Source organism: Trachypithecus francoisi, unplaced genomic scaffold, assembly GCF_009764315.1.
Source record: "Trachypithecus francoisi isolate TF-2019V2 unplaced genomic scaffold, Tfra_2.0 Contig01579, whole genome shotgun sequence".
Taxonomy (NCBI): Eukaryota; Metazoa; Chordata; class Mammalia; order Primates; family Cercopithecidae; genus Trachypithecus; species Trachypithecus francoisi.
In genome coordinates, this window is record NW_022681442.1 from 12994503 (window position 1) to 13013699 (window position 19197).

Consider the following 19197-nt stretch of genomic DNA (forward strand, 5'->3'; position numbering starts at 1 on the left):
TTTCTTCTCCTGTACTATTTTTGTTTGTTGGGTTTTTTTTTTTTTTTGAGACAGGGTCTCAGTCTTTCACCCAGTCTGGAGCGCAGTGGCACGATCACAGCTCACTACAGCCTCGATCTCCTGGGTTCAAGTGATCCTCCTGCCTCGGCCTCTCAAAGTGCTGAGATGTGCCACTGCGCTTGGGCTTCCTGTACTACTTTTAAACAAATCCCAGGCATCATTATTATAAAAGATAAAAACATAAGAGAAAGCATAACCATAATACTATCATCACACCTAAGATAATGAGCAATCATTTTGTAATATTATGAAATATCAAGTGCTAAAAATATCACTTTTCTCATAAATGTCATAAATGTGATCTTTTTAAAGTTTTTTTTTGTTTGTTTGAATTAGGATTCAAACAAGGGCATGCATTGATATGTCTATTAAGTCTTTTTTCAACTTTAGGTTTCTTTCTTACATCTTTTTTCTTTCAGTTTATTGTTTTTGCATCATAATTCATGAATTTAGTATGTTTTATGTGTTTTAATTTATTACAGCTATTATCCTTATTGGTACTGAAATTGTTCCATGTTTGGCCAGTGGGCACATCTTCATGTTGGCTCTTGCGCTCTTTGACAAGATCCCAGTAGTCTTTGATAGCTTCCTTGCTTCTAATAGAGCAAGATGGTCCAGGCTTATCTTGTGCGTTTCCTGCTGCAGTCCTGGAATCCACTATTGCTCTGACAAGTCCTGTTTTCTTTTAGCAAGGCAGTATTTAGAGACCACAATCTGGGCACTTGGGATGTTCATTCATTGGTCATGGTTTCTATGCCTTTTCGATGGATATAGCTAAGAAAAATTTAAAGATAAAGCATATCATGAGTTTATGCTGATACTTCCACCTCAAGTTCAGGAATACAAGATTTTTACTTTAAAATTTTGATCTTACATTTGTATCATCTCCATTTTCTCATGCGAAGACTTGAATCACCAGTCCTTATGTCGCTACCTCTCCTGGCATTTCGATCACATGAAGCTTATTATTGAATAGATTCCTCAGGAAGAGCACATGAGAAAAAAATTTTGAGTTTCTAATGTTCTTAACAGTTTACACTCATTATTTATACTTCAATATAAATTTGGCTGTGTACGAAATATAAAATCACATTTTCTTCCCTTGGTTATATTAAAGATATCACATCATTTTCCTTTGATATACAGCATTGTTATTCGAAAGTCTGATGATAATCATATTTTCTTTCTAACTGACTTGTCTTTTTTGTCTGAATGCCTGAAAGATTTTCTTCTTAAAGTCTAGCAGATTTTCAAAACTACATTTCGGTGTTGGTTTTTCTGAACTTCCCTCCCTCCCTCCCTCCCTTCCTTCCTTTTCAAGTCCATGCTATGTCCTTTCAATATGCAATTTCCAGTGACTTTTTATTTCAGGAAAGTTTTCTTCAATTCTTGATTTCAGTATGTGATCTACTCCACTGCTTTGGTTTTCTTCTTCAAGGTGGGGGGGACTCCTATTATACCTATGTTGCTTTTCTTTTTCTCTCCCATCTCCTATATCCATTATTTTCTTTTGAGTCCTTTTCATCTCTTTATTTATTTTTAATTTAAAAAACTTTTGCCTTTTTGCCTTTACATTTCATAAGGCATTATATGTTGTGTTCATTCACTTATGTATTTTGTACCATTTATTCTTCATTTATGAAGTAATTTATTACTTATTTCTAATTTTTTCCTGAGTTCTGTAACTTCATTTCTAGATTAAAAAATCTGACCTATGATGTTTAAAATATTTTCCACAATTTTATTTCATTTTCTTTATTTCTTTTAGCTCATTTTGAAATAGTAGCTGCATTTCTTATCAATTTTGTGGGCATGTTTTCTGACATGGTACTTATTTTCTTCTTTATTCTCCTATTTAAAATAAAAACTTTGTATGAGATTCAACCACAATTGTATTTTCTTTGTCATTATTATGTAAAATTAATTTTCTTTCACTTTAAAGAGGGGATGGAGGAGTTAGAGCACATCCTCAATATCCTCATTTCAAAGCTCTAGAGCTCTGTCTTCCGATTTTTTTTCCATGGAGTGATTTAAAAACTATGGCTTCAAACTTCAGAGAACCGCTCCTGATGTTGCCTGCCCACAGTTTTTATCTGGATCTTATTTTTTTCTTTGCTGTCCCTGTCCTATTCTGGATTAACTCCCAAAGTTTCTTCTAGGTGAGGAGCTTTGTCCTAAAAGGAGACATTGCTTTGTTTGTTTGAGAGTTTATAGGACCCAGACAGCAGCCCTCTGGACATCTTCCACAAATCTTTGCACTTGCCTGAGAACTGGAGTGTGCAAATATCCCTCTCATGTTCAGTTGCTGTTTTCAGGTGTACCTGCCACATTCTCAGTATCTGTCTATGGGGGATCTGTGGATTCTCCTGTTCTCAGGTCCTCTCATGCCCCATGGCTTCCTTTTGCTTCCACCTACATGGATGCCATGCAGATCCTGTAGCTCTCCTAAAGATTTCGTTGCTTTTGGAGTTTATGGGGATTCCTGTCACTTAGGTTTACCTTTAATTTTCTCTTCTTTGGTAGATATTGCTCATGGGTTTTGATTTTACTATCCTTGTTGCTCTAACCATGATTATGGGAAGGTTGGGAAATTAAAAAACGACACTAATACTACTGCAGATTCTCAGCGTTTCCTCCCAGTGTAATTCTTAACAGCACCCGCTTTACTTTCAGAGGTGAAGTCTGGATGATAAATTTCAGGGTTACCCTACACATCCTCAATCAGGAATCCAAACAACTCTTGAAAACCAAAAGATTTTCTAACCCACTGGGGCAAATTCCAACCTGATCTGAATTTATTTGACAGTAAAACCTGTGCTAGCCTGACCTGAAGATGTTTATAATTTTTTATTTGTCCCATTTATTATGAATATTCATACATTTTCCTACAGAAATGTTCATGTCTTTAATTTTAGAATGTGACCTCAGACCCAGTGGTGATGTTATATAATACAGAGTATATGAACCACGTTGATGTTGTAAAATATGAAAAGCTGTAAAAAACAAGAACCATTTGTATCCAAATATTTCAGATAAGGAATTGCAGACCTGTAAGATACCTCACCCCCATTGCCACTGAAAATTATATCAGGATAGACATCAATCCCAAGCCAGGTGATTAGATTTTTCTCTCCCTGGAATTAGGAACAGGAGCTCTGGACTACTGCTGGTGCTGGCATATAGACAAGTGCTTGAACTGAAGAGACCACAGAATCACCTGGGGAGACAGTGTCTAACTCATGTGTGCAAAGAGACAGAAAATGTTAACTGAAGACACAGAGAGGTGAACAAAACAGATCTAAAAAGGTCAACTGTGAAAAGAAACCATAGGACTGGAGGCAGAGAGTAAATATTGCTTATGCTAGTTTTTTTCATTTGCGATTTCAATCACTCATGAGTGAATTTCTCATTGCTTCCCCCACCTCCACCAGACGCTTTCCTCTAAGGCAGATGTGAACATCTAAAAATAGTCCAAAAAGGCAGCTGTAGAAGTGATAAGAGGGGCTGACCAGGATAGTCTCATAGAAATTTCAAGGATCCCTTAGTTTGAAAGAACTTGCAATTCATTCATTCTGCCAATAAATATTTACGGAACCCCTTCACATGCTAGGCACTGTTCGAGACTCCCAGATGGTGGCAGGGAGAAGAAAAGGACAAAATCCTGGCCTTCATAGAGCTGACATTGCCCCTGGCAGAAGACAGAAGATAAATAAACAGTCAGATGGACACGAAAGGTGAAGAACAATCAATCAGGAAGGGGGAGGGGGATTATTATGTGTAGGGTGAGGTTTGAGTTTTTAAACAAGATGGTCAGAAAAGGGGAAAGCATTCGAGGACCAGGTGAGACAGGTAGTGGGGCCGGCCAAGTGATGGTCAGGTAAGACTCAGGAACGGTTCTCCTAGGCCACTGCAGGGACTTGGGCTTTCACTGTGAGTATGCTGGGCGGTGAATAGAGAGTTCTGAGCCCAGGAGGGCCATGATCACTCTGGCTGCTGGGTAGAGAACAGACGGAAGGAGGTGGGGCGGGGGTCAGGAAACCCACTGCTGCAGGAATTCCAGAAAAAGGTGGTGGTGGCTGGGTCCTGGGTGGTGGAGAGGAGGTGGGGTTCTGTGCTCAGGACCACGTGCACTCCTCTTCTTCCCCTGTAGTCAGATTTGCCAGGGTCTTCTTCGGAGTTTTAACAGTGTGTGATTTTTATGATAATTACCTGCTGCAGGTTTATAGGCGTCCTGTCCCATGTTTGATGTAGCAATTTAGGAAACAATGACACCATTTCACGCCTTTCATCTTAAGGTTCGAAGAGGATGACACATTTTCTGCTCTACAGAGGCCAATGAATTAACTTGATTCCAGCCTCTCCACAGAGGAGCGTGCTACCATTCCCATTTCAGAGCTGGTAAACCGAGGCCCTGTGCTGCTCTGTGAAGTCCCTATTGGCCCCCCTGTTCTTTCCCCTGCACTTCATGAGCAGAATTTGATTTCAGAATATCCTCATCCAAACTTTTTTGAACTTTTGGAACTTACATGTAGCTAGCAATGGGAATGATTTCATCTGGAATCTTCATGGGGGGGAATGGAGTAGGAATTCTAAATAGGAAGTTGAGCTCCCTTCCCAGTCATATTCAGAAATGAAGATTCCAGAAACCCCATTCAGTGGAACTACTTCTCATGCACATTTAACATGGGCAAATTTCAATTGTATGTTGGGACAGAAAAGACAGAAGAGAGGCGGCCGGCAGGGGGGTGTTCCCCAGGGAGGTGAGTCATGCATGTGTTTGCCTGGCTTGGCGATTCTGTGTTCCATCCGCCTGTGGACATCGGCAGTGACACCATGTCCTTAGTGAGTCCCAGTCCCAATTTCGAGCTCCTTGCTTAAATATAAGCATTTTGGGTCGCTAAGTCTAAGCTAACTATTTCATCTGGTATCCAGTCAAAGAAACAGTGATTTGTTCCTGTGCTGGAGGAAAAACTGCCTATGCTAAATGGTCTGGTAAGTCCATGTTTCCCAGGAGAGGCTTGGTACAATCTTGCACTCCATGGGCAACGTGAGGCATTTTCAAAATAATATGAGTTTGCACTGCGTGCCCCTCTCATTCCTAATTTCCTGTTATGGCGTCTTCAGCTGAGGGTCAGGAGCCTTCCAAAGTGGATCTAAGAAGCAGTGGGTGCTCCAGAAGAGAGTGGCCCTTTGTGTGTCATTGGAACTGATGCCCGCTTGTTTGCCAAGAAGCAGTCAGGTTTACCTTGACATTTTTCTTCCAAAGTCCTGGTCACAAGTAACTATATGGACTGATGCATGTCTAGGGACTTAGGACAGCAGGGTAGGCAAGGATTTTTCTTTGGATTCAGGGCAGATTTAATCATCTTTCCTTCCTGAGAGTGAGAAGTTGTCTCCTCCAGCCTGTATCTGTTCCCTTGCTTTCTTCGTGGAGGAGGAAAAAAGGCAGTATCCATCTCATATACATGTGTGTCTTTTCTGATTGGTCTTGGTTTCAGCAACAGGCCAGCTGGCTGTTTCAGAAAAAAAAAATAAAGAGCTCAATGCACATTGCCTGTGTGGGTCTGAATTCTACTCCTCTGCCAAGGACTTTGAAGACGCAGCATCTGCATCTACGGCTGTCATGGGCATTCAGGCTCTTGGATAACAAGATAAAGGGCAAAAGCTGAATTTTCTTGTGCCAAGAGGAGGAAGAATATCAGAGCCAAGAAGATCAAACCACTGCTGCCGAGAGTGGCTAAATGGTACCCATTAACCTCTGTCAGTGCTAGAGTCCTGGAAGGGGAATTTTGCCAGAAATCAACCCTGAATGTAAAACAAGGTTTGGCTGGCTCAGGATAACCATAGGACAGAGGAGGGGTATGGGAATTTACAGTGAAAGAAGCTAAGCTGTTCCATCCCCGTCTGCAAGGACGAGCCCCAGGGTTGGAATCAAGCATATTGTGAACTGATGGGATGCAGGTCCGTCCCTCATCCCGTGGAGGAAGTGGACAAAAGGAGTTCCTGCTTGTTGTGGTCACGGTCCTGGCAGGCAGCCACTTCGGATGGGGCTGTGCCTGTCCTGGCTGGCCGGGAGTTGGCCACGTCGAGTGTCTGTCTTCTGCGAACTGTTTCCATGCTTCCCACTCCTGGCATCTGGGGGACTTGCAGTTTTCTATCCCCGCTCAGATTTGTTGGCTCTGTTCTTCACTCTGGCGAGAAAAGAATACTTGCCACATGTTAAACGATGGATATATTGAAACTAGGATATCCAGTCCTTTGCTAGAGAGAAGACTGGAGGAACACATCACCTGACGATATCATTTGAAAGGCCATAAGCAAGCAAATACCCCAAAACCACTCTGCCAGAGATTCCTCCTCCTTATTCTTTGATGGGCTGTCAAGCCTGGCTTAGCTTCTTAGCAAAAACCACCTTTCCCCCCGGCTAGTGAAACTGGACTAATAAATTTGGGTGTTCACCAAAGCTGGCCAACTAAGCCAAAGTACTGCACTGAGCTCCATGCAGCAATTATTAACAAAAGCCACTTATTCCAAAGCAAAGAGCCCTAAAACTAGGCCGAGGGCAGTGCACTTCCACTGTCTGAACAATTCCCCATTTCGTAGAGTTGTTACTTCTGATAAGTTCTGGATCTTGTATTATTTGGGTTTTCTTTTTCTAGTCACTTAGTTTTTTTAAAAGCTGATAACTTCTTGCAGGAGTCAATTATGTTTTTATCGAATATAGCAGATCTGCAGAATCCCAGACTTGGATGAAGTCTTCCTGCGCCATGCCACCCTGCCTCTCCAACAGGGAAGGAAAGGGGGAGCTCATTATTACAGGTATTTTATTTTATTTTTTAGAGATGGGGTCTGGCTTTGTTGCCCACACTGGAGTGCAGTGGCATGATCATAGCTCCCTGCCACCTTAAATTCCTGGGCTCAAGCAATTTCCATGTTCCTCCCACCTCAGCTTCCCAAGAACCTGGGACTAAAGGTGCATGTTACCATGCCCAACTGATTTTGTCACTTGTTGTAGAGACAGTGTCTTGCCTTCTTGTTCAGACTGGGAATTCCTGGGCTCAAGCAATCTTCTAGTCTATGCCTCCCAAAGTGCTGGGACTACAGGTGTGAGCCACTGTGCTTGGCTTTAGAAGGTTTTTAGTAAAGGAAATTCAATCAGCAATTTTTGAGCATAGTATTGTAGAATAGTGTTTTTAAAATCATAGGTGAGCAATTCCATGAGCAGCTCGGGACCAGCATAAAAAGAAGTCAGTGAACTGGAATCAAGCAGAGCACACAGATCAGCTCAAATCACACACAATGAAGGTCAGATTTGCTTCTTGAAATTTTGTTCTAGTTGCTTGTATATTAGTATGACTGGAGCACAATGGAAAGTACGCTGCTTTCCATGAGCAGTTCAGGACCAGCATAAAAAGAAATCAGTGAACTAGAATCAAGCAGAGTGCACAGATCAGCTCAAATCACATTCAATGAAGGTCGGATTTGCTTCTTGAAATTTTGTTCCAGTCGCTTGTATGCAAATGTCACTGGATCACAATGATAAGCATGCTGCTTATAGCAGTTCGTAATCAAGACAGCTCAAAAGTCATTGTGCATAAGTGACTTGGGTTCTAGCCCCAATTCTGCCACTGTTCCTGTGACCTTGGGTGAGACTCTTATGGGTCTCTGTCTCTCATCTGTAAAATGAAGCAATTGTCTATGACATTTCCTCAGTTCTAAAATCCAATGACAAAATAAAATTCCCAAAGAAATCAATTTCAACATTCAGTAGTTATCAGTCACAAAAAAAGAAATTGCTCCACATTGTCAATGTCTGTCTTTCAGGCTTTGGAAATACATGCTTCCCCAGGAGCCCTGAAGTGTGCAGACCATGTACATGAACGAAGCCCAAGATGGGGAAGCCATTTCATTAAACCAACTTGGCTCAGGGACAGTCTCTCTGGACTTCCAACAGAAGTTTTGTACCAAATTTCTCTGGTTACACTACAATTATATTTTGGTTATATTTGAAAATACACACAAATCTTCTTTGGGATGATGGGGGAGGGTGGATGGAGAAGGGCAAATAATTGCTCTGGAAATGCTAAACTTGGTTAATTTGGAAACCACTCCCAGCTAATGTTGAGCTTTGGGCCATTCACAGTTCCTGCTTTGTATTATGACTAATAGAATGTCAAAAAAAAGCATTGATCTAATAAGAGCAACTAAGGAGACCAAGAGTAAGCCAGGCCTCTGGGTGGAGAGTGATTGAAAGTTTCTTATTTCTAGGCCAAGGTTCTTTCAAAGCAATCTTTAAAACTACTGATTCCTTCATTTATAAATTCGTAAGGGCCTAAGAGCATAATTTGGAAGGCATCTCACACTATTACTTATATCTCATAATGCTTGTTGGGTATCATCTTCCAAATTAATATATCCCTTAATTCACATAGAGAAAACCAGGGCGTCTCAGGCACAGCTGGGAGAAATCAGCTGTGTTCTGGGATTTAAAACATGTATCTTTAGGAATGGGTTCTGTTATGTAGCTGGTGTGCGGATTCCAGAAATGAAAGTGGGTTCGGATTCTTAAATCTAAACTTGAGGTTTGCAACAATAAAGCAGGATATGTTCATTAGTGTCATCTGCGTTCATTGTCCTCTAATCATACCAGTGAATTTTGTAGCCACCAAAATGTCAGAATGGGAAGGAAGCCTGCCAACAACCTCATTCAACACCCTTATTTTCAGAAGAAGAAAATGAGGCACCCGTTTCTAGCCACTTTTTTGTTTGTTTGTTTATTTTTGAGATGGAGTCTCACTCTGTTGCCCAGGCCGGAGTGCAGTGGTGCCATCTTGGCTCACTGCAACCTCTGCCTCCCAGGTTCAAGTAATTCTCCTGCTTCAGCCTCCTGAGTAGCTGGGATTACAGGTGCTCACCACCACCCCTGGCTAATTTTTTTGTATTTTTAGTAAAGACTGGGTTTCATCATGTTGGTCAGGCTGGTCTCGAACTCCTGACCTAGTGATCTGCCTGCCTCAGCCTCCCAAAGTGCTGGGATTATAGGCGTGGGCCACTGCACCCAGCCTCTAGCTGCCTTTACTATGTGTGCATGCATCAAATGCCTTTAAGGAAATATTATTTTGCTCTTGAAGATCGAATTGTCAGTAATTAGTTGGCTAATTGTAAATGGAGTTTTGCTTTGTGTTGACTTTTGCAACATTGAATTTCAGTATTGGTAAAACACAGTGCCTACCAATGCCATAGAAAAATCGGACACCTCCTATCCATGACCCAGTCCCCTCAAAACTTAAAGCCAGAGATGCCTTAACATATACAAGAAACATTTGGGGTGGGGGGTGGGGCAGGTGGGAGCTTTATTAGCTTTGATTTTGACCCTGTTCTCATAAGTTATGCAAAATGTGTCATTTATATGAACAGCCCAGAAGAGCAGTTGCCAGTTGTAATATAAAAAACGATACCACAGAAACTGAGACCTGGTTGTGGCAGATACTCTGTCAAAGGAATGATTTATAATCTGGAAATACAACCAGCAAGAGAGGCCCACCAGCTAGGGCTGTATCATCTAAAGCAATCAAATCCCGCAAATATAAAGCAATTTTGTATTACCATTTCCAAGTGCTCCCCACAATAAGGACTCTTGTATGCCCAAGTTTAATATTCAGAGCAGAAACCACAAACTCTAACAGCCGCTCCTGGTCAAGATAGTTAATAACAGTTCCCAGGCAAAGGCAGGCTGTAATAGCATCACTCCAAGCAGCTGGGGATTTGCTTGTATGTCAGCCTCTCTCTGAAAACTAGAAAACGATGGTAGGTCAGACATCCATTTGCTTTATATATTGATATAACTTCATCAGAATTTATGATGTGGGAATTATTGCACAGGCTAGAAATGTAATCTATCCTTCATCTCACACAATGCAGAAAAGATATTATGTTTTTGAGAAAAATATACTGACTTGTTGAATCAGATTATGCACGTGCAACCCTAATGGATTTCAATATTTCCTTGGACAAGTCATTGCTATTTGCATTGTATGTATTAAACTGGCTTGTAAATAAGATGTTTTTACAAACAATAAAGAATTCCAATGCCATTTCTTCTTTCATTTTCTCAAGTTCTGGCATGTGCGTTTATTCTGGTAAATTTTAAACATCTGTGCATGTGTAATAGCTTATCCTAATTTCTGTAGCCCATATTTAGAACTCTTAATATCTAAATATTGCAATAACATATATAATTCTCTTTCATCTCTGTGAAGAGTTTGTGAAGCTTCAATTGTCAAGTCGAATAAATGCTGATAGCCTTCAAAGACCATTTCATAGATGGTCATCACAGTGAGTCCGTTATTGTTTGGTCCTTGAAGCAATATTGATTACCTTCAATTCTATAGTCTCCTTCCAATAGGAATCTGATTATAAAATATGTTTTTAAATTAAGTGCTTTCAAGGTGACACTTATTTCATGTAGAACTAAACATTCCTCAAATCCAAAATTCTTTTTATGTATTTCAAGGAAGAGATGACATCTTACAAATTCAGAGCGGTGTCCCCAAACCTGTATGCATCCAGAAGCGTCTTTTCATAATCCCTCCCCACTTTTTTTTTTCAATTTGAGACAGGCTCTCTCTCTGTCACCCAGGCTAAAGTTCAGTGGCATGATCTTGGCTCACTGTAACCTCTGCCCGTCTGGTTCAAGTGATTCTCCCACCTCAACCTTTTCAGTAGCTGAGACCACAGGCACACACCACCACGCCTGGCTATTTTTAAAAATTTTCAGTAGAGATGGGGTCTCGCCATGTTGCCCAGGCTGGTCTTGAACTCCTAAACTCAAGCCATCTACCCACCACGGCCTCCCAAAGTGTTCGTAATACTTTTTGATTTATGACCATGGTTAATCCAGGCAATCAAAAGTCACTGTTATAATCATTCTACAATGGTTTTGTTGAATCGCAAATACTTTGTAGAGTTAAAATCCACATAATCTGGAACTAATTTTTTTATAATATGTACCTAAAAGAAGGTGTATTTAATCCAAGTAGGAAAAACTGATGTTTAATTGGCTGGTGTCTCCAAATAATAGTAGTTACTCTTCATTTTGTATCTACTGCCACCCACCATTCCAGGGACCTAATGTACGCTGTCTCTGGTCCTCATCTCCCTCTACTTTGAGGTCACCATTTTGACCCTCATTTTGCAAATGCGGGGCTGAGCATTGAGAAAGATTAAGTGCCTTACTCAAAGACATATGGGTAGTGAGGGGTAGAGCCTGCATTTGATCCAACATGGATCCCAGAACCTGGGTTCTTTTCAGTGTTTCTTGCAGCTGCCCCTTTCTGAAAGCGGGCCAGTCCTTTCGACTGTTTTTTGAATACCCAAAAGCCACGATCAACTCTTCCTTCCTAATTATTTCCCACTGTGGAAACTCGAAAGTCTTTTATGTGACGTAACCAAACATCTGTGGAGGTGGGTAGGGTTCAGGAAGCCATTTGTTTCCTTAAGAAAGGAAGACTAGGATCAGGAGCAGCTGAATGGCCCTACTTCTTTGCCTTCTTTTTGCCTTGAACAAGAATGCAGTAGCTGGTGCTGCAGCAGCCAGCTTGCAACCATGAGGTAGAAACTGAGAGCATTTCAGACATGTGGAACTTGACATCACTGAGCAAAGAAACCAGTGCCTGCAGCCTCCCACCTCCACATGTCTTATTATGCAGGAAAAACAAACTCCTGTCTAAGATGTTTTAAGTAGGAATTTTGTAACTAAATGTCCACTAAGGTACACACACCACCATAGAAAATTTTCCACTGTGTGGAAAATTCATTCAGTCCCTTGTTTCTCACAGGGGAGACCAAGGGAGGGTTTTCTTACCCCTGAGCCTCTGGAGGGTAGGATCTAGTGAGGAAGGTTGTGTTACTGGCAACTAGGCAGAAGCTACATGTGGGATGTATAAAAGTTCAGGTGACCCTAGACACAGGTGTGACAGTCTCAGGAGGAGGGGAAACCCAACAACATTTCTGTTCCTTGAGAATCACCTCACCATCTCACTCCCTACATCCGTTCTTGTCTTTTGAGAGGATCCTTGATCACTAAATAATAATGTGTTTGGATACAGTTGCCGAGGTGTGAAGCCTCATGGGATTTAACTTTTCTCAATCTCATTCCACTAGTCTTATCCATCCTGATTTCCATCTCGGTTGCTCCACGAAGATAGGGTTGCCAGGTTTAGCAAACAAAATGTCAAGATGCATTTGAATTTCAGATAAACAACAAGTACTTTTTTTTAAGTACAAGTATGTCCCATGGAGTATTTAGTGTAAGTATATCCCATGGCACATTTAAGACATATTTTATCTGGCAATTCTCCTTGAGGACTCTGTCCTCAGCACAAAGAATTTGTACCAGGACACGCCTCAAGGCCCTTTGTCATTCCTGTATTCAACCACTCCACGTCATCTGTTTGCTTTATTTTACTTACCCATCTTTACCAACTGTTACCGAATTTTATCTTTTTTTCCTATTAAAGCAGTTTTTATAAGTAAAATTTCTCTTCCAAGGAAACCAATAATTATTTTCTTTATTAAACAGAACAAGCTGGTAGAAAAATGCTTTGCATATTGAAACGTCTACATCCTAGAATGTGGCCTTAATGACTACATTTTACCAAGAAGTGTTTGTGTATAAAAATAAAAAACATAAGTATCAAACTGCTGAAAATGTAACACAGTGTCAAAATTATTAGTACACAGTGAATTTCCATGAATATAAAAGCAAAAAAAAAAAAAACAAAAAAGAAAAGTTGGAAAACTTGGCAAGGAGCATGAATGGTAATTTAGTAAACAATAAAAAGGGAGGTGTACAAGTGATCAACAAACATAAGAAGAACAAAAGTGCAAATAATAATACAGCAAGAAATAATTAAAGAAACAAAAATGTAAATAGCAATATGGCATTTCTGTTACCTTTTTTTTCCCCTTCAACTTTTAGTTTAAGTTTAGGGGTACTTGTGCAGGATGTGCAGGTTACAGAAGTGTATGTGTGCCATAGTGTTTTGCTGCACAGATCATCCCATCACCTAGTTATTAAGCCTAGCATCCATTAGCTATTCTTCCTGATGCTCTCCTTCCCCCAACCCATCTCTTACTGATTTAAAAAAAAATCCTACTTCTGCTCAGCCCCTCCAATTCTGATGCCTGATGGGTGATTTCCATCTCTCAACCTTTGGCCCTTTGCTGTGGGTGGATCTACCAGGAATCCCTTCTTCCCATACATGGGAGTCCTATGAAGCCCTCCTCCAGCAGGCATGGCCCTTGAGGACAGTTCCCGCCCATACGAAGGTGGGAAGCCAATCTCTCATATACTAATGGACATGGCAGCTTTATTCTCACTTTGATGATGAAACATCATTGTTCATCTATTTATTTATTGGACACACAGCGATTAAGCATATGCTACATGCCAGGCACTATGGGGAAAAGATGAGTAAGTCATAGTGCCTGATTTTGAAGATCCCACGATGACTTGCAGAGATGAGCTAAAAACAAATGAGGATGATGCAATGCTACCAATGTTAACATTCAATGCCTCAGGGCCATGCTACTATAACCGCTCACTCGTTCCTCTTAAATAAGAAAGGGCTCTCTGCATTCACCGGGGATGTAAATGCTGCTCCTCTAGCATGGCTGCTCTTCTCCTGTCCCCTACCCAATTCCAGTCTTTTCCAATGGCTGGATTTGTATACAGTTTCCTGCTGACCCACCACCTGCCTTATTGATTCATGGTGCCACTCTGGCACCTACTCTGGAAATTCCCAGAGGGCAGCACAGAGCCCTTCATGCCTGCCTGCTTGCCTCAGCACAATGAAGGTCCTCAAAAATATTTGAAGAGTGAGACATTGATGTGCTTTTTAAAGCAGGGCTTTTTTTTTAAAAAATGGAGGAAGTGAGAGGATTACGTGGCTTTTTAAGGGTTATGGCACAAGTAAGTTGCTGAGCAACAATTAGAGGTCACAGCTTTGAAATTTATGGTCACTTGGTACAGTCAGGCAAGAATTGAATACACATAATTTCCAACTCCATCTAAAGCAGAATATCTCTAGGCCATTTCCTGCTAGTTACCTCGAAACAGAGCTAATGTGTTGCTTTTAAGCATTCCTAAGCCTCACAGTATGTATTTAAGTACTTGCAACATGGAGAGCCTTCTTCTCTCCTGCAATGTGTCATCACATCTCTTCAGGGGTCCCTGTTGGGATCCTTTCCACTGGCCAGGGTCTCTGCACACTCTATGTATTTAGAAAAGCACTTCTGCCTGTTTGACTATTCTGTAGGTCTGTTTTCACTTAACAGCACACAAGAATGGAAACGCAGCTGTTAGATTCATCTGGCCTTGGTGAAATATGTCTACTTTATGAGTAAGATGACTGAAATTTACATTTTTGTTACTCTTCAATGCAGGCAGGCATTTAACTCCTATTTGCAAGATCTTTCCAAACATATCTCAAGAGACCTAACTACTCCAATAATGATGCTGGTAATATTGGGGCAATGTGAAAAGAAGAATTAACTCTATTACTGTAGTTTACTTTTAACAGTCATGTAGGGATAAGGGGCTAACGGTGGACTCACAGTAGACCAGGCATGGCTGCAAAGTGTGGTTGCCTCCCCTCCTGCAGCTCAAGGCCCTAATCACATTGTCCTGTTGAGTTGTGTGGCTTAGATGACGGGTGCTTGCACACAGAAAGCTGATGAAAAGGCAAGCTCTTATAGATTTTCTTCGGGGAATTGTGCTTTACTTACTTCAAGAATGCTCAAAAACAATACTGATTGTCATTACTGCCCAAGAACATTGATAGCTGTTAGCATTTTAAATTTGTCCCATGTCAAATGGGTTAAATGACAGAATGATTCATTGATCTAGTTCTTGCTACAGAACACCAGATTTGGACGAAGTCAGTTAGAGTATGCCTCATGGTCAGCCTTTTCATGTTTGTTTCCCACTGTTATCGTAATCTAAGCTTGTATTGCTACAGACACTGTTTATTGCAGACATCCTAACTGTTCTGTTGCCTCCTTATCCATCCTCCAAACAAGTCCTTTAAAAGTATCTCCACCCTCAGTGAGCTGAGATCATGCCATTGCACTCCAGCCTGGGTGATAGAGCAAGACTCAGTCTCAAAAAAAAAAAAAGTATCTCCTTTAAGGGAGGTATTTAGAATGACAATCACACAAGAACAGTAGCAAACCCCTCCTTTAAAGTTCTATTTAAAAAATCTTCAGTGTTACGTGAAACATAGGCCACTTTCAGAAATTTCAGCAAAGAATGCAAGCTGAAATTTAAGAATGCATGAATAATCAGAAATAAAAGTAGCTTTGAAGAAAAGGTTTGAGGCTGGACACAGTGGGTTACACCTGTAACCACAGCACTTTGGGAGGTTGAGGTTGGAGGACTGCTTGAGGTTAAGAGTTTGAGATCAGCCTGGACAACACAGTGACACTCCACCTTTACAAAATTACATAAAAATTAGCAAGGCACAGTGGCTTGCAACTGGCATCTATAGTCCCAGGTACTCAGAAGGCTGAGGGGGAGTAAGGTTGTTTGAGACTGAAGTTTGAGGCTGCAGTGTCATTGCACTACAGCCAGGGACAGAGCAACAACCTGTGTCAAAAAAAAAAAAAAAGAAAGAAAGAAAGAAAGAAAACTTGAAGAAGAAGAAGAAGGAGAAGGAGGAGAAGAAGAAGAAGAAGAAGAAGAAGAAGAAGAAGAAGAAGAAGAAGGAGAAAAAAGACCTGTAAGGCTACACCTGAAATGCATATTTATAAAAAAAATCAAAATATTTCTGAGAATAGCTGGAATTTATATTCAAAGATACAACCAAAGATGCATGGTTATTAAACATCTTCATATTATTTATCCTGATATGGAAAGAAAGAGAGAAAGGGAGGGAGGGAGGGAGGAAGGGGGAAAGAGAGAGAGAGAGAAAAGACAGAAAACTGAATTAAAAAAGAAAACAGCATTAGCTTATCATTGGAAGTAATAAAAATTAGAATTAAAATATGAAAATTAGATCAGTAGAGTAGAAGACACCTTAAAAGGAGCATATATATATACACAAATATAGTAAAACAAAAGCACAGGACAAGAGGTATTGCAATGGAACAAAAAGAAAGCAGGACCCAGATAATTAATAACAGTAACATGGACTTTCTTTTTTTTTTTTGCTAGATCCAATGGTAGTTTTATTTTTATCTCTTTGAGAAGTCTCCATACTCTTTCCATAGAGGTTGTACTAATTTTACATTCCCACCAACAGTGTGTAGGTGTTCCCTTCTCTCTTTAACATCTGTTGTTTTTTACTTTTTTAAAAAATTTATTTATTTATTTATTTTTTATTTTTTGTTTTTTTATTATACTTTAAGTTCTAGAGTACATGTGCATAATGCGCAGGATTGTTACATATGTATACTTGTGCCAGCAACATGGACTTTCATATCACAAAGTATGAAGCAAGACAAGGATAAGTCAAAGACAAAAGACAATTAACAAAGGCATAAAATACTTTAAAAAACCTAAAATTAATATCAAATAAGTAGACAAAAATACATCGAGGAGGTTAAAAAGATAAATAATGGTGAAATTAATAAATATGTGTCAGATTTTTGTTTTATAACCATGGAACAGTCCTTGTTTGTATATCCTCAGAATATTTAAAAGCCGAATACAAAATAATTCCACAAAGAAAAATCTCAATAAGCTTTAAATCACCAAACTACAACTTGTTAAAACTTCACTAAATATCTCAGGATTTATATATACATTAAATATGCTACAGCTGATTTAAGAGCAGACAAGAAAATAATGGTAATTTAAAAACCCATATAGATATAAACATGTATACATTCTAATAACTGAATTTAGACTTTTAAATTAGATATCCTAATTTTAAGAAAGACAAAGTGGCATAATATCTAATTTTACGATTGTAGACAAGAGAGAAAAGAATAAACTGAAGCAAATAAGTAGAAGAAAATAATAAGGGTACAAGCAAGAACAAGTAAATTATGATTACAAACTGGAAGAGTTGATAATTTAGAGCACTAAATCTTTTAAAAGATTAATATATTAGAAGAACCTCCAGAAAATGTAATTGGGAAGAAAAGTTGAGAAACAAAATTCTAAATGAGAAAAATAGCATAATAAAAATGAATGTAATATTAAAATAGCGATATTATGCCTCAGTATGGTCAATTTTGAAACCTGATAAAATAAATGAAGTTCTGATCATTAAAACTTGAAAATGAGCACAAGAAGTCTTGCATAGATCAATACATAAAGAAAGAATTGAAAACCTCTTAATAATATTATTGCTTTCCTAGAAATACCAAAAGGCAAAGAGAACCAACAGATTAATACAAGGAATAGAAAATTCCTATTATACAAAGCTTTTATGAACATAGAAAAATATGGTAAATTACCTAATTTGGTCTCCATGAAAATATAGCTTAATCTAATCATGATATAGTTCTTATCCAAAACAAAACAAAGATAACAGAAAACACGGGTGGAAAGACTTATGAATATGTATGTGAAAATTTTCAAATCAAGTGCAGTAAGAATAATTCAGCAATACTTTAAACAAATAAGTGTTCAATAAATTTACTCCTGGAATGCAAGGAAAGTTCAGACTAAGAACTGAGTATAATTACTAAAAAAAACTTGATGAAATAATTCCCAGTTGTAGGTCAACTTTTTAAAAATGATTAATTCATCTTAAATATAGCAAAATAAAAATTTGACAAAAGTTACTCATCTCTAACTTAAAAAATTTAATTGGAATAGGGTTTTTTAAAATTTGTTAAACAGAACCAATTTAAGATACAAATAACGACATTGACAGACATTGTGCAGGAGAGAGTTTAAAATTATAAGCTCTGGTGGAGCAAGATGGCCGAATAGGAACAGCTCCAGTCTCCAACTCCCAGCACAAGCGACACAGAAGACCAGTGATTTCTGCATTTTCAACTGAGGTACTGGGGTCATCTCACTAGGGAGTGCCGGACAATCAGTGCTGGTCAGTTGCTGCAGCCCGACCAGTGAGAGCTAAAGCAGGGCGAGGCATCGCCTCACCTGGGAAGCGCAAGGGGGAAGGGAATCCCTTTTCCTAGCCAGGGGAACTGAGACACACAACACCTGGAAAATCGGGTAACTCCCACCCCAATACTGCACTTTAAGCAAACGGGCACACCAGGAGAATATATCCCACACCTGGCCGTGAGGGTCCCACGCCCACGGAGCCTCCCTCATTGCTAACACAGCAGTCCGCGATCTAACCGCAAGGCAGCAGCGAGGCTGGGGGAGGGGCGCCCGCCATTGCTGAGGCTTAAGTAGGTAAACAAAGCCGCTGGGAAGCTCGAACTGGGTGGAGCTCACAGCAGCTCAAGGAAACCTGCCTGTCTCTGTAGACTCCACCTCTGGGGACAGGGCACAGTTAACAACAACAACAACAAAAGCAGCAGACACCTGTGCAGACACAAACGACTCTGTCTGACAGCTTTGAAGAGAGCAGTGGAACTCCCAACATGGAGGCGCAGATCTGAGAAGGGACAGACTGCCTGCTCAAGTGGGTCCCTGACCCTTGAGTAGCCTAACTGGGAGACATCCTCCACTAGGGGCAGTCTGACACCCCACACCTCACAGGGTGGAGTACACCCCTGAGAGGAAGCTTCCAAAGTAAGAATCAGACAGGTACACTCGCTGTTCAGCAATATTCTATCTTCTGCAACATCTGCTGCTGATACCTAGGCAAACAGGGTCTGGAGTGGACCTCAAGCAATCTCCAACAGATCTACAGCTGAGGGGCCTGACTGTTAGAAGGAAAACTATCAAACAGGAAGGACACCTATACCAAAACCCCATCAGTACGTCACCATCATAAAAGACCAGAGGCAGATAAAACCACAAAGATGGGGAAAAAGCAGGGCAGAAAAGCTGGAAATTCAAAAAATAAGAGCGCATCTCCCCCTGCAAAGGAGCGCAGCCCATCGCCAGCAACGGATCAAAGCTGGTCAGAGAATGACTTTGATGAGATGAGAGAAGAAGGCTTCAGTCCATCAAACTTCTCAGAGCTAAAGGAGGAATTACGTACCCAG

At 40.2% G+C, this 19197-nt stretch overlaps 1 long non-coding RNA gene across 1 annotated transcript; it reads left to right on the top strand.

Annotated features, from left to right (window-relative positions):
- The first annotated feature begins 6761 nt into the window (after positions 1–6761).
- Positions 6762–8663, top strand: LOC117064349. The gene is made up of 2 exons (XR_004429396.1): positions 6762–6879; positions 7885–8663. It is a non-coding gene; the product is annotated as an uncharacterized LOC117064349 (long non-coding RNA).
- Positions 8664–19197: the final 10534 nt, after the last annotated feature.